We start from the raw sequence: 13702 nt of genomic DNA, 5'->3' as shown, positions 1-13702 counted from the left end.
CTGCTTGACGAATTACATTGATCGGTCAAATATTTAATATAAAAAATATCTATTTTACCAAAAATACGTACTCTTCTAAGATAAATTAGCTCTTTTCGAGTTTAAGAGGGCACGTATGTCAACTGTAGGATGTTTTATTTTTATATTTTCCAGTGTCTATAAATTAATAAACAACAGAAGCTTCCGAATACAAAAATTTCAACATGAGTTTTTTTTTCTTGAAACTTAAAAGTTCTAACCCCTAAAACCATATTTTTAATACGCTGGCGGACGTATAACAATCCCCAAAAATTACCATATTTAAATTGTTACTATTGACATATTTCTATTCCGAACTGAACTCAATACATGCAAAAAAAAAACTAGCGAATGTTATTTATTATCTCCGATGGGTGGATGATTGAGAAACGTTTAAATAAATCTACCTTTCTGTCTCTGTTTTTCTATATAGGTCACTCATTCTCTCTATCTGTTACTTTCCACAATCCGAATTTACACTAGGCCCCCCAAAAATCTTGTAAAATTTTATCTGCTTAACTTCTTCGCGTTGTTCATATGGCTGAATTTTTTGGGAGATATATCGTGCGTTATTTGTATTAAAATTCTGTTTCCTTTTTACCTACTTCAAAAACGTAAGCGAGCATTTTTGGTTGTTTTATTAAACAAAAATTGATACTAAACAAGATCCGTCTCTCCGACCTCAGCCTCCTTTGATCACTCCCCAATTTTTTTTAATTAAGTATAGAAACCTCGTCGAACATATACATAATACTAGGTCAAAATGTTACGCGGTTACTCATTAAAGTCGCAATTCCGAAAGCTTCTTACCTATCTTTTTCCAGTCTTTTTTGTTTTATTTATCCGTATATGAAACACACATTGAACACAAAACTTAAACTCGTTGGCGATATTGCATTAAGCAACAAACGCGTATAACAGAAACGAACCCTTAACACAAACGCTTCTTTAAACTTCGACTGACACGTGAAACAACCCGCATTCCTACGAAAGGCAGGTAAACCAAGCAGGTCAAATTTTAAGCTACCCTCCAGTGTCGTCATAGGTTGGGGCATAGTAAATAGCGAATACAACAAAGCGGTAATTTATAATAATTTAATGTGCATTTTATTTAACTTAAGTTGTTTTGTAGAAAATGAGATATTTCTACAATTAATCAATATACTACGAGTACTTTTCCGCTTAATTACTATTTTTGAGAAACAAAAGGAAACGTTAGATTCCATTCAAACTTTTTCGGTTTTCATGATATCTCGCGTTTATTTAGAAGCTAATGGCCTGTGGCCTTAACCAGACGTTTCCAAAGCCTGGTTCTTAACAAACACGAAAAATAGAGTTATATTGCCACCGAAAATCTGAATTTATGTTTAAAAATGTAACTTCCCGTATTTAAACTATTGCCTGCATTGGCGCCTATATTTTATAGTTTTTTTTTATCCTATTTTTTTTGTTTTGTTTGCAAATGTGTCCATTTTTCGGGTACTGGATTTTTTTTTCTCAAATTATTACAAATTACTCAAAACGGAGTTAAAAAGAGACGAGGAGAAAAGGGAAGAACCCTTATTTCTCCGACACTGACCTCCGATGTTTATAAAAATTGACGCCTTGACACCCTCCCCGTGAATATTTTACAAAGGATTTTTAAAATTTAACTTCCAAATAACGCATACTCTCGCCTAGTGTCACAGTTTTGGGCCCCATTTTGCTATGGTTAGACAGGTTTATTCTTGTACATTGTCGGGACAAAAGAAGCATCTCCTTCATCCAAATTGACTTTTTCATACCTAATACAACAGCTGCCGGGCATCATCTCGCCTTAATTGTTTCTATTGAATTAATTTTAGTTACAAAAAATTAGATGATCGTCAAAATTGGCATAAAAAGATAATCAAGATTTAATTAAAACAAGAATATGCACAAAAGAAAAGAGATAAACTCCGACACGGGAAACAAGGAAATATCGCTGAAACGGCAACTGATCTAGCGCGCGCCTTTTTTAAAAATAATAATTTTTCAAAAGAATTCTAGGCTAAGCTAAATACCTGGTGCAACAAAATATTGAAGGATCTTCATGATCCTACCTGTGAGCGAGTAGAAAATTATTTGCAAAGAGGATAAAGGTATATCTTAATATAAATAGTTTCACTATTGATAATATGTCCCCTTTTAAAATGGCGCATTATTTGATACGTACTTTTTTTTCTTGTCAGAGCTTGTCTAAAACAAAAGCTTGATGGATGGAGGTTCTCCGTCAGGTTTTTTTCCTGTCGAAACAAGTTTGTGCGGCGTTCGCTTTGGATCTGGGGAATGGGTGGGGTTATACATATATAAGCTATAAGAAATTTTAATTTTTTATTCAGTTTCCACTCATACAATTTCGTGATAAGTGCAGAGTGAGAAAAATGTCCGAAGTCGAAAATTATCCAACGCAAGCATTGGATTCGTGGGGAAGATTTGTGGTCAATGCGGAAATAATCCGCGAACAAAAATACATTTACGAGGTAGCAATTACGCTGCCGGAATTCGGACTAGAAATTACCTCAGGTCTTAGCCCAGCAAGAATCTTCGCTCCGGCAGTGAAAGTGAGCTTTCTCCCCTACGTTTTGTCGGAGAAAAGAAGCATTTCGTTCGACGAGATAGACTTCACAGAATTAATACAACAGCTTCCACTGTTATTGTTAGCAGGTCCGACTGGTAAAGTTATGTATTTAACCTGCTTCAAACTCAGCTGTCTACAATGTGATGGTGAAGTCTTGGTCAAGATTGAAAATAACGAGGGTATACTCTATATTTCGAAAGACTGGGTACAGGAATTAATTACCATAAGCAAATTGGTATTTAAAAGAATACGAGTACTGTCTCGTTTGAACTTTTACGAGTACTACGATAGAATATTGTATTTGACTATACATGAAAATTTGCTGGAAGACGCCAAAATCTTTCCGCATATAGAATATTTATGTTCTACAGAAGAGAGTGAGCAGAGCTACTGCATGGAGGACTACATGCGTTTTGGAAAAATGCAGATAAAACAAGATATCAACAAAAGGATAGCATGGGACATACCTGTGTTTTAATAGAAATTTACCTGTAAACTAATAATAATAAATGTTTTTTTAAAATTCAGTGTGTGTGTATGTTTTATCCTTACCCCCATAATAAATAGTAAAAAAAAACAAGTAATTGCGTAAAATAACTTTATTAAAGAAAAAAAAAAATAACAACAAAATATAATCAAACAAAACATAGTACCACTGGAATGAAACCTTCAGAAATTACCCCAACAACGGAGATTCTCGCACATAATTTACCAAAAAAAAAATTTGCAGTGGAAAAGTCAAAGTTCAAAGCTGGCGATGCAGTGAGCATAATTCGCACAAAATCGGTTTTTGACAAAAGCTATGAAATTAATTGGGACACCCCGAAAATTTCAAGATTGTTAAAGTAAGTGGTTCCTTCCCTCTTACGTATATTTTGGAAGATATGGAGGGGCGTTAAATCAAAGCTTCGTTTTATGAAGTCGATTTACAAAAACCGTACTACCAAATAGTCGATATTGACTATTTGGTAGTACGGTTTTTGTAAATCGACTTCATAAAACGAAGCTTTGATTTAACGCCCCTCCATATCTTCCAAAATATACGTAAGAGGGAAGGAACCACTTACTTTAACAATCTTGAAATTTTCGGGGTGTCCAATTAATTTCATAGCTTTTGTCAAAAACCGATTTTGTGCGAATTATGCTCACTGCATCGCCAGCTTTGAACTTTGACTTTTCCACTGCAAATTTTTTTTTTGGTAAATTATGTGCGAGAATCTCCGTTGTTGGGGTAATTTCTGAAGGTTTCATTCCAGTGGTACTATGTTTTGTTTGATTATATTTTGTTGTTATTTTTTTTTTTCTTTAATAAAGTTATTTTACGCAATTACTTGTTTTTTTTTACTATTTATTATGGGGGTAAGGATAAAACATACACACACACTGAATTTTAAAAAAACATTTATTATTATTAGTTTACAGGTAAATTTCTATTAAAACACAGGTATGTCCCATGCTATCCTTTTGTTGATATCTTGTTTTATCTGCATTTTTCCAAAACGCATGTAGTCCTCCATGCAGTAGCTCTGCTCACTCTCTTCTGTAGAACATAAATATTCTATATGCGGAAAGATTTTGGCGTCTTCCAGCAAATTTTCATGTATAGTCAAATACAATATTCTATCGTAGTACTCGTAAAAGTTCAAACGAGACAGTACTCGTATTCTTTTAAATACCAATTTGCTTATGGTAATTAATTCCTGTACCCAGTCTTTCGAAATATAGAGTATACCCTCGTTATTTTCAATCTTGACCAAGACTTCACCATCACATTGTAGACAGCTGAGTTTGAAGCAGGTTAAATACATAACTTTACCAGTCGGACCTGCTAACAATAACAGTGGAAGCTGTTGTATTAATTCTGTGAAGTCTATCTCGTCGAACGAAATGCTTCTTTTCTCCGACAAAACGTAGGGGAGAAAGCTCACTTTCACTGCCGGAGCGAAGATTCTTGCTGGGCTAAGACCTGAGGTAATTTCTAGTCCGAATTCCGGCAGCGTAATTGCTACCTCGTAAATGTATTTTTGTTCGCGGATTATTTCCGCATTGACCACAAATCTTCCCCACGAATCCAATGCTTGCGTTGGATAATTTTCGACTTCGGACATTTTTCTCACTCTGCACTTATCACGAAATTGTATGAGTGGAAACTGAATAAAAAATTAAAATTTCTTATAGCTTATATATGTATAACCCCACCCATTCCCCAGATCCAAAGCGAACGCCGCACAAACTTGTTTCGACAGGAAAAAAACCTGACGGAGAACCTCCATCCATCAAGCTTTTGTTTTAGACAAGCTCTGACAAGAAAAAAAAGTACGTATCAAATAATGCGCCATTTTAAAAGGGGACATATTATCAATAGTGAAACTATTTATATTAAGATATACCTTTATCCTCTTTGCAAATAATTTTCTACTCGCTCACAGGTAGGATCATGAAGATCCTTCAATATTTTGTTGCACCAGGTATTTAGCTTAGCCTAGAATTCTTTTGAAAAATTATTATTTTTAAAAAAGGCGCGCGCTAGATCAGTTGCCGTTTCAGCGATATTTCCTTGTTTCCCGTGTCGGAGTTTATCTCTTTTCTTTTGTGCATATTCTTGTTTTAATTAAATCTTGATTATCTTTTTATGCCAATTTTGACGATCATCTAATTTTTTGTAACTAAAATTAATTCAATAGAAACAATTAAGGCGAGATGATGCCCGGCAGCTGTTGTATTAGGTATGAAAAAGTCAATTTGGATGAAGGAGATGCTTCTTTTGTCCCGACAATGTACAAGAATAAACCTGTCTAACCATAGCAAAATGGGGCCCAAAACTGTGACACTAGGCGAGAGTATGCGTTATTTGGAAGTTAAATTTTAAAAATCCTTTGTAAAATATTCACGGGGAGGGTGTCAAGGCGTCAATTTTTATAAACATCGGAGGTCAGTGTCGGAGAAATAAGGGTTCTTCCCTTTTCTCCTCGTCTCTTTTTAACTCCGTTTTGAGTAATTTGTAATAATTTGAGAAAAAAAAATCCAGTACCCGAAAAATGGACACATTTGCAAACAAAACAAAAAAAATAGGATAAAAAAAAACTATAAAATATAGGCGCCAATGCAGGCAATAGTTTAAATACGGGAAGTTACATTTTTAAACATAAATTCAGATTTTCGGTGGCAATATAACTCTATTTTTCGTGTTTGTTAAGAACCAGGCTTTGGAAACGTCTGGTTAAGGCCACAGGCCATTAGCTTCTAAATAAACGCGAGATATCATGAAAACCGAAAAAGTTTGAATGGAATCTAACGTTTCCTTTTGTTTCTCAAAAATAGTAATTAAGCGGAAAAGTACTCGTAGTATATTGATTAATTGTAGAAATATCTCATTTTCTACAAAACAACTTAAGTTAAATAAAATGCACATTAAATTATTATAAATTACCGCTTTGTTGTATTCGCTATTTACTATGCCCCAACCTATGACGACACTGGAGGGTAGCTTAAAATTTGACCTGCTTGGTTTACCTGCCTTTCGTAGGAATGCGGGTTGTTTCACGTGTCAGTCGAAGTTTAAAGAAGCGTTTGTGTTAAGGGTTCGTTTCTGTTATACGCGTTTGTTGCTTAATGCAATATCGCCAACGAGTTTAAGTTTTGTGTTCAATGTGTGTTTCATATACGGATAAATAAAACAAAAAAGACTGGAAAAAGATAGGTAAGAAGCTTTCGGAATTGCGACTTTAATGAGTAACCGCGTAACATTTTGACCTAGTATTATGTATATGTTCGACGAGGTTTCTATACTTAATTAAAAAAAATTGGGGAGTGATCAAAGGAGGCTGAGGTCGGAGAGACGGATCTTGTTTAGTATCAATTTTTGTTTAATAAAACAACCAAAAATGCTCGCTTACGTTTTTGAAGTAGGTAAAAAGGAAACAGAATTTTAATACAAATAACGCACGATATATCTCCCAAAAAATTCAGCCATATGAACAACGCGAAGAAGTTAAGCAGATAAAATTTTACAAGATTTTTGGGGGGCCTAGTGTAAATTCGGATTGTGGAAAGTAACAGATAGAGAGAATGAGTGACCTATATAGAAAAACAGAGACAGAAAGGTAGATTTATTTAAACGTTTCTCAATCATCCACCCATCGGAGATAATAAATAACATTCGCTAGTTTTTTTTTTGCATGTATTGAGTTCAGTTCGGAATAGAAATATGTCAATAGTAACAATTTAAATATGGTAATTTTTGGGGATTGTTATACGTCCGCCAGCGTATTAAAAATATGGTTTTAGGGGTTAGAACTTTTAAGTTTCAAGAAAAAAAAACTCATGTTGAAATTTTTGTATTCGGAAGCTTCTGTTGTTTATTAATTTATAGACACTGGAAAATATAAAAATAAAACATCCTACAGTTGACATACGTGCCCTCTTAAACTCGAAAAGAGCTAATTTATCTTAGAAGAGTACGTATTTTTGGTAAAATAGATATTTTTTATATTAAATATTTGACCGATCAATGTAATTCGTCAAGCAGAAACCGAGAAGAAAAGTGACGCTTGTGGTGTTTGCTGACAATCCGACCCTGCTTCGTGTACAAATGCAATGACATTTCGGCAGGGCTATAGGCTACGAAACCTTTCAAACTCGAAAAGGACGAACTGTTTTAAAGAAAAAAGGTACTTCATTTTTGGTAAAAGTAATAGATAATTTTTTTTTTCGCTAAATATTCCACAGATCGATGTAACTCGTCAAGCAGAATCCGAGAAGAAAAGTGACCGGGGGTGCTGTTTGCTTACAATCCGACCCTGCTTCGTGTACAAATGCAATGCCATTTCGGCAGGGCTATAGGCTACGAAACCTTTCGAACTCGAAAAGGCGCTACTAATTTTGAATAGGTACTTAATATTGGGTAAAAGTAATAGATAAGATTGTTTTACATTAAATATTTGACAGATCGATGTAACTCGTCAAGCGGAATCCGAGAAGAAAAATGACGGATGTGCTGTTTGCTGATAGTCCAGAACGGCTTCGTGTACAAATGCATGGCGGGGAGACCAGAAAGTTTTCGAAACTGCGTGAGTGGAAGTCTGCGTTGGACAAATTTTGAAAATATCTGAAGGTTTAACGAATTTTGGAGAATTCGACAGAGCTACAGACTACGAAACCTTTCGAAACGAACACACGTGTCCTGTTGAACTTGAAAAAAGACGAAATTATTTTTAAAAAGGTATATTGTTGCTAAATAATAGATTTTTTTTAATTAAAATATTTGACAGATCATGGTAACTCGTGAAGCAACATCTCAGAATTGAATCGGGGAACGAGGAATCAAAAAAAGGTTAACAATTTGGATCATTTTGGAAGATACATACGCCGCGCTTTTCAAAGCGGACAGACGTGCCCTTGTCCAACTGAAACGAACACACGTGTCCTGTTGAACTTGAAAAAAGACGAAATTATTTTAAAAAGGTATATTGTTGCTAAATAATAGATTTTTTTTTAATTAAAATATTTGACAGATCATGGTAACTCGTGAAGCAACATCTCAGAATTGAATCGGGGAGTTGTGTATTTGCTGGCAATCCGGGCCTGCTTGGATCATTTTGGAAGATACATACGCCTGCGCTTTTCAAAGCGGACAGACGTGCCCGTGTCCCACTTGACAAAGGCGGAATTATTTTAGGAAAGGTATATTATTTGTAAAAAAAAAATATACAATTTTTAAGTAACATATTTGACAGACCATGGCAACTAGTAAAGCAGAATCCGAGAATTCAATCGGCGGCTGTATGTTGACTGACAAGAATATAATTGCTGTTAATCCGGCCCTGCTTCTTGTACAAATGCATAGTGGGGAGACATGAACATTTTTCGAAATTGCGGCCCTATCCTCTTGGGATTCTACGTTGGACAAATTCTGAAAACGACCCAGAAATATAATTGGTGAGAAAATAGTTTTTTTTGTTGTGTTAACAGTTAACAATTTTTTTATTTTGGAAATAAGGGGTTTCAGTGTGTACTGGTAATAGTGAATCAATTTAATGACCTCAGCATCTCTAAACCCCCATCTTGAGACGCGTTAACGATCCGGATCGAGTTACGTCGGGTAATTGTGTCACTTTTTTAATTAAAAAATGAAAGAGATGTACCTACCATACTTTAGAAACCCCTACTCCCCTTTGGAGGTGATGAAATAAGTTTTGGCATAAAATATAAGTTCCTCGTATTACTTTGATATAAGTATAAGTCTTGCCTGTTTTTTTTTTTAAAAGGAGGTTCAAACCCGTGCGAGGTGAGGTTTGATATATGAAACAGACCAGTCATGGGGACACGAGATATGGAAAGTTTCAGCGTAGTCGTCGCCACATTGCTGCCAACACTGCATATATAAGGAATCACGAACCATTCAGGTAAAATTTTGAAAACACATATTTATGGCAATATAGAACCTCTCTTTTTTTTTAACAGGAATATTGAGACTTAGACCAGTATCTTTTTAAGTAGGCATGTGGGGTAAAGAAGACGCAGAAGCTTCAGTCGGGTACCATCGGTAACGTAGGCGATTGATATATTTCCACCACTACATATGTTGGATTGGAATTTCCCATTTGATGCTTTGACTGACTAAATGAGGAAACTTGGAGGTAAGCTCTTACGGAATTCTATCGAAATATGTTTAGTAACATATTGGTGCATTACTCTGTCTTCCAGTCAGTTTCACATAAACTTTGCACGTATTATAGAAATGCCCTACTACCTACTACTTTTTTTGTGTTAATATTATTGAAAGTAGTAGCTGGTAGCTGTAGTCGTAAGCCCAGAGAGTCTCTGTTTTGAACATAATACACAAAATTGGGCGTTCAAAAACAATAGACTGCATGCCTTTTAGAGTCGGCGTAAACTATGGTCATATACCCCTGATCAAATTCAAAACTACAAAATCGTTGTGTCTCTGCATTAAAAAATAATAGTAAAATTTATTGTAGGCACCTAGTAGAGTATCGAAAATTTCCATTTTTAGTGCCAAATTGGTTACTCCAGTAAATTCCAACTGTTCTAATTTTTTTTTTAATAATTTATGATGTTAGTGAGTTTCATTGCAATTATTTGTTACTTAAATTTTCTGCGTATTAAACCATAATTAACAATACGCTATTCGTTAACGCAGGTAGAATTAATGACGCTGACTGACCTGATTTTGTCCAGGGGGGCGTAGTACGGTAGTTTGTACTGTGATGTTTGGTAGTTTGGCAGTGAGCTCTCATTTATGAAACTGGGGAATGTTTCGTTATCTTCAAATCGTAAACACGTATCATTAGAATTATATTTTTAAAATATTGATTAGGACATGTACTAAGTAACTAAATGCTCTAGCGAAAATATTCACACATATTGCGGAAAACGTACAAATTTAAATTAGAGAAAATTAACTATTTTTAGAGGTTGGTTTTTCAAAAAGGTGGGGATTTAGTTAAAGAACAGATAGAGACTAAAGGGAAGCTCTATGAGAAAAGTTAGAATTAAAAAGTCGATGTTTTCGTGTCATAGCGAAAGATGGATTATTATTAAACATAATACTTGCATTAATTGTTGTCACCATTTGTGAAAAATATGGAAAATATCCTCTAGGTTCGCATACCTTTTTTTAAATTTTTTTAAGGTGGCTAACAAAATACACAGACAGAAAAGTTTAGATCCTGTTCGTTAATGTAGCGCATAGAAAAAAATTAGAAAAGAGAACGTTTCGTGTATGGCATACGTAGTTAGTACGGAATATTAATCTGAAGGCTGCAAGACAGTGAAAGAGTGATGCGCTTAAGTGTGGTTCAGAGGGGTTATTTGGGCTGTAGAAGTTTTTCTTTGAACAGGGTTCAAATAGCGTCTCCTAGAGCGTTAGCAGAGAAGAGTATTACAGTATTTAATATAAGCGTCCAGATTTCATTATTGTTGAGATTGCATAGAAACACACTTTCATGTAGTAGTCGCAGCAGCTTTAAAGTATATGACTTTTTAGTTAAGATGCCTTTCGAGTTTGCTTTATGGCTTGATAGGAAATTAAAGGGTAGATACAGATAAGTTACGAAAAAAAGTATGTACACTATCCTCAAAGATCAGCAATAAATAAAAGAAATTGATGAAATAGTAAAGTTGACTGCGATATCTTAAAATCATCAATAAGATAGATAAATTAAATTAATTTTGAAAATATTAAATAATAAAAACAAATAATAAAAATAGCAAAGAAAATCAAAATCATCAATAAGATAGACAAATTAATTTTGTAAATATTAAATAATAAAAATAAAATTATAATAGTAAAGAAAGCCTACCACGGCCACATACACATAATATTTTCGACATATGAACTTTTCCCAGATAAATAGTCAAATATTTCACGATACCTTAAAACAGAAGCATGCGGAAATATGTATGAAGTTAACGCACGGTAGATTGCTTAGTAAATTAAAAAGGTATATGGTTTCTAATATCCTACTTTATTAATGAAAATTTTAACCAGCTTTTTGTTTTGCAGATATTATTGGTGGTGCCTGCCAGCTTCCAGTTCCGAGAAAAGAAATCCAACACTTTTCGTCTTTATTTCCCCTGTCCTTTGTGCGCAATAAAAGTACAGTTTGTACCCGCGTGGGTACACATTCGCAGAACTATATGTTTTTAAAATAAATGTTTTGGTCAATATTCACTAGGTGGGGTTACCTTATTAAAGAAAATCTTATTCCAAGAGGGTACACTAGTTTACATTCGAACCGCTAGAGGGTGCAGATGGTCACGCGAACAATATGATCAAGTCTCATTGACGCCATTGCTTTTCTTAGGGGTGGGAAAATATCTGGGCTCTGATTGGCTTCGCCGCCATCGCAAACTAGAGGTGGGGAGATTGATTAAACCGCATTTCTGGTTGCTTATCCAATGGGGGCCAGTTTCAAGGGATTATGGGTAAAGGCGGAGGAGCTAGAGAGTCGTGGGGAAGGAGGACACGCCCACAAAAGGGACAGGAGTGGGGGAAGCCTATATTGTACTTATTCACTACTCACGTTGTTCATAAACAATACAATAAATTGCAATATAAAATGATTTATCCAAGAACAATTGCCAAAATGCGTATATTTGAGAATAAAACTTAGCTAATTACTTTTAATAAAACTAAAAATTTTAAAAATAAAATAACTTGTTTGAACTGGTCATTTATAATCACAGGCAAATACCTGTTCTGAACTTCATTTAGTTAATTTCCTGTAGAAATATTATATGTTGCATATTCATTGTATTTTTATGTCTTTCTTTTCACAAACTTCTGCTTATATCTAAAATAGATTTTTAGAGAATAAGGAATAAAGCAAAATTTAAAATACGCCCGAGAAATTTGACCTTCTGGTTATTTTTTAACTTACCCCCTTGACCTACTAATTGGCAAACGATTACTAAATTAAGTAAATGTAATGTAATATAAAATTATGTAAACAAATATTAAAATAGTTTGAGCAAACTACTTCTAGCTATTTATTGAGCAAAAAATGTAGGCTTAACAGTAAGGTTATAGAAAAGTAAATCTTCAGAGTGAATATAATCCGTATGTAATTTAATGATGTTTAGACCTCTTATGAATAAGTTCAATAACATAGCTCCGCGTTAAATGTTTTCTCGGAACCAATTTTTTACAATTAATTAATTTTGGTTGCTTCCCTGTAATGACCCTCAAAATAGTACTTTTTTAATTTTCCAATTATTTATTTCCTATATATCTATTATCTGACTTTCAGTATTTTGTTTTTCCAATCGATGTCGTACTGACCAGTATAATGATAGCATAATTTGCTAATTTGTATTTATTCTCTTTGTGCATCTTATGTCCAATCAGCGTTGATTAGTACATCACATCTAATGGATCACGAAAATAATGTTTACATTTAATACCAGTGGATATGATGCCAATAAAAATATAGCCCATTATTAATATAATCATTTATTCTCCTTTTAATTGTCTTTAGCTCCAAGTAAGTTTAAGCCTACAGCCTGCATTTGATTCAGCGACAATGAGAAATGAATATTTTTGTTAGAGGTTCCAGTAAAATGAACTCCATTACAGAGACGGAACAAAATATTTTTGATTCCTGTCTGTTTCTTTTTTTAATATCAGCTTAATATCGGAGTAAAATTATTTTGAGCTTTGCAAATATAATTTACAATAACTTGTTGACTCGTTCACCAGAAACATACTTGTAATAATGTGCTGCATGTGAGCAACCCTGTATTAAATGTTAATACACTATTGGAGCTATTACTGAATATTTTGGAGATAATTTGAAAAATAAGACAGAAAACAATTAATAATTCCAGCAGAAAACTCATCAATAATACAGCAGAACATTTTTGCGAAGAGCCGTTCTCACAAAACGAAAGCGAAGAAAGTCGAAGTTTTGTTTGGCCTACAAGATGTTCGGATGTAAAATTGCGCCGTATATCAAAATTTATTATGGAATTTCACATTTTTTACGTAATCAACCTCTAAAAACATTAATTCCGGAAGAAAAGGAGCTCGATTGTAACAAATAATAGCTTTTTCATTAACATTATTATAAAAGATAAAAAATTGATTATTTAGTTAAACATTTATTTCATTTGTAAACGTATTGCAATATATTGCAACAATAATTAACAAAACTCATGCTTAAAATTTTCTTCAATTTCTAATTAAATATCTTTGTCTGCTCTTTAAAGTAATCAATGGTGCGGAAAGTATCACTTAACCCGTCAGCTACGTTACCTACAGTGGCGAGCCACTTCGGTCGTTTCCGGTAATTTCAGTAGTTTGAGAGCAATCGTATATTTTCGGTAGATTTTAGCAATGGCAATCTGACATTTGTCAATTCTGACGGTCACCTCAGTCACCTCAGTAAATTTGTTCCTGGTTGTTTTGCAAAAATGAGCCCAGAAACAAATAGTCATTGAAAACATATATTCACGAGTTTGATAATCTTCTTCAGCCACGCGTTTATTAAGAACACACTCTTCTTGTGCCAAATCATACCAGTGACTAAAATAACGTTTACAAAACTTATTGCATAATCTACA

At 34.0% G+C, this 13702-nt stretch overlaps 1 long non-coding RNA gene across 2 annotated transcripts; it reads left to right on the top strand.

Moving 5' to 3' along the window:
- Nucleotides 1-7395: 7395 nt before the first annotated feature.
- On the top strand, nt 7396-11301 carry LOC132697057 (uncharacterized). Of its 2 annotated transcripts, XR_009618112.1 has the most exons (7): nt 7396-7838; nt 7888-8080; nt 8131-8299; nt 8353-8554; nt 8884-9021; nt 9080-9255; nt 11145-11301. It is a non-coding gene; the product is annotated as an uncharacterized LOC132697057 (long non-coding RNA). The 2 variants fall into 2 exon arrangements; XR_009618111.1 differs by having other exon boundaries at nt 7888-8299.
- The last annotated feature ends 2401 nt before the right edge of the window (nt 11302-13702 follow it).

This window comes from Cylas formicarius, unplaced genomic scaffold (assembly GCF_029955315.1).
Source record: "Cylas formicarius isolate icCylForm1 unplaced genomic scaffold, icCylForm1.1 PGA_scaffold_1__22_contigs__length_36826433, whole genome shotgun sequence".
In the NCBI taxonomy this organism is placed as follows: Eukaryota; Metazoa; Arthropoda; class Insecta; order Coleoptera; family Brentidae; genus Cylas; species Cylas formicarius.
The sequence above is the reverse complement of the archived record's forward strand: the minus strand, read 5'-3'. Positions and strand labels throughout refer to the sequence as shown.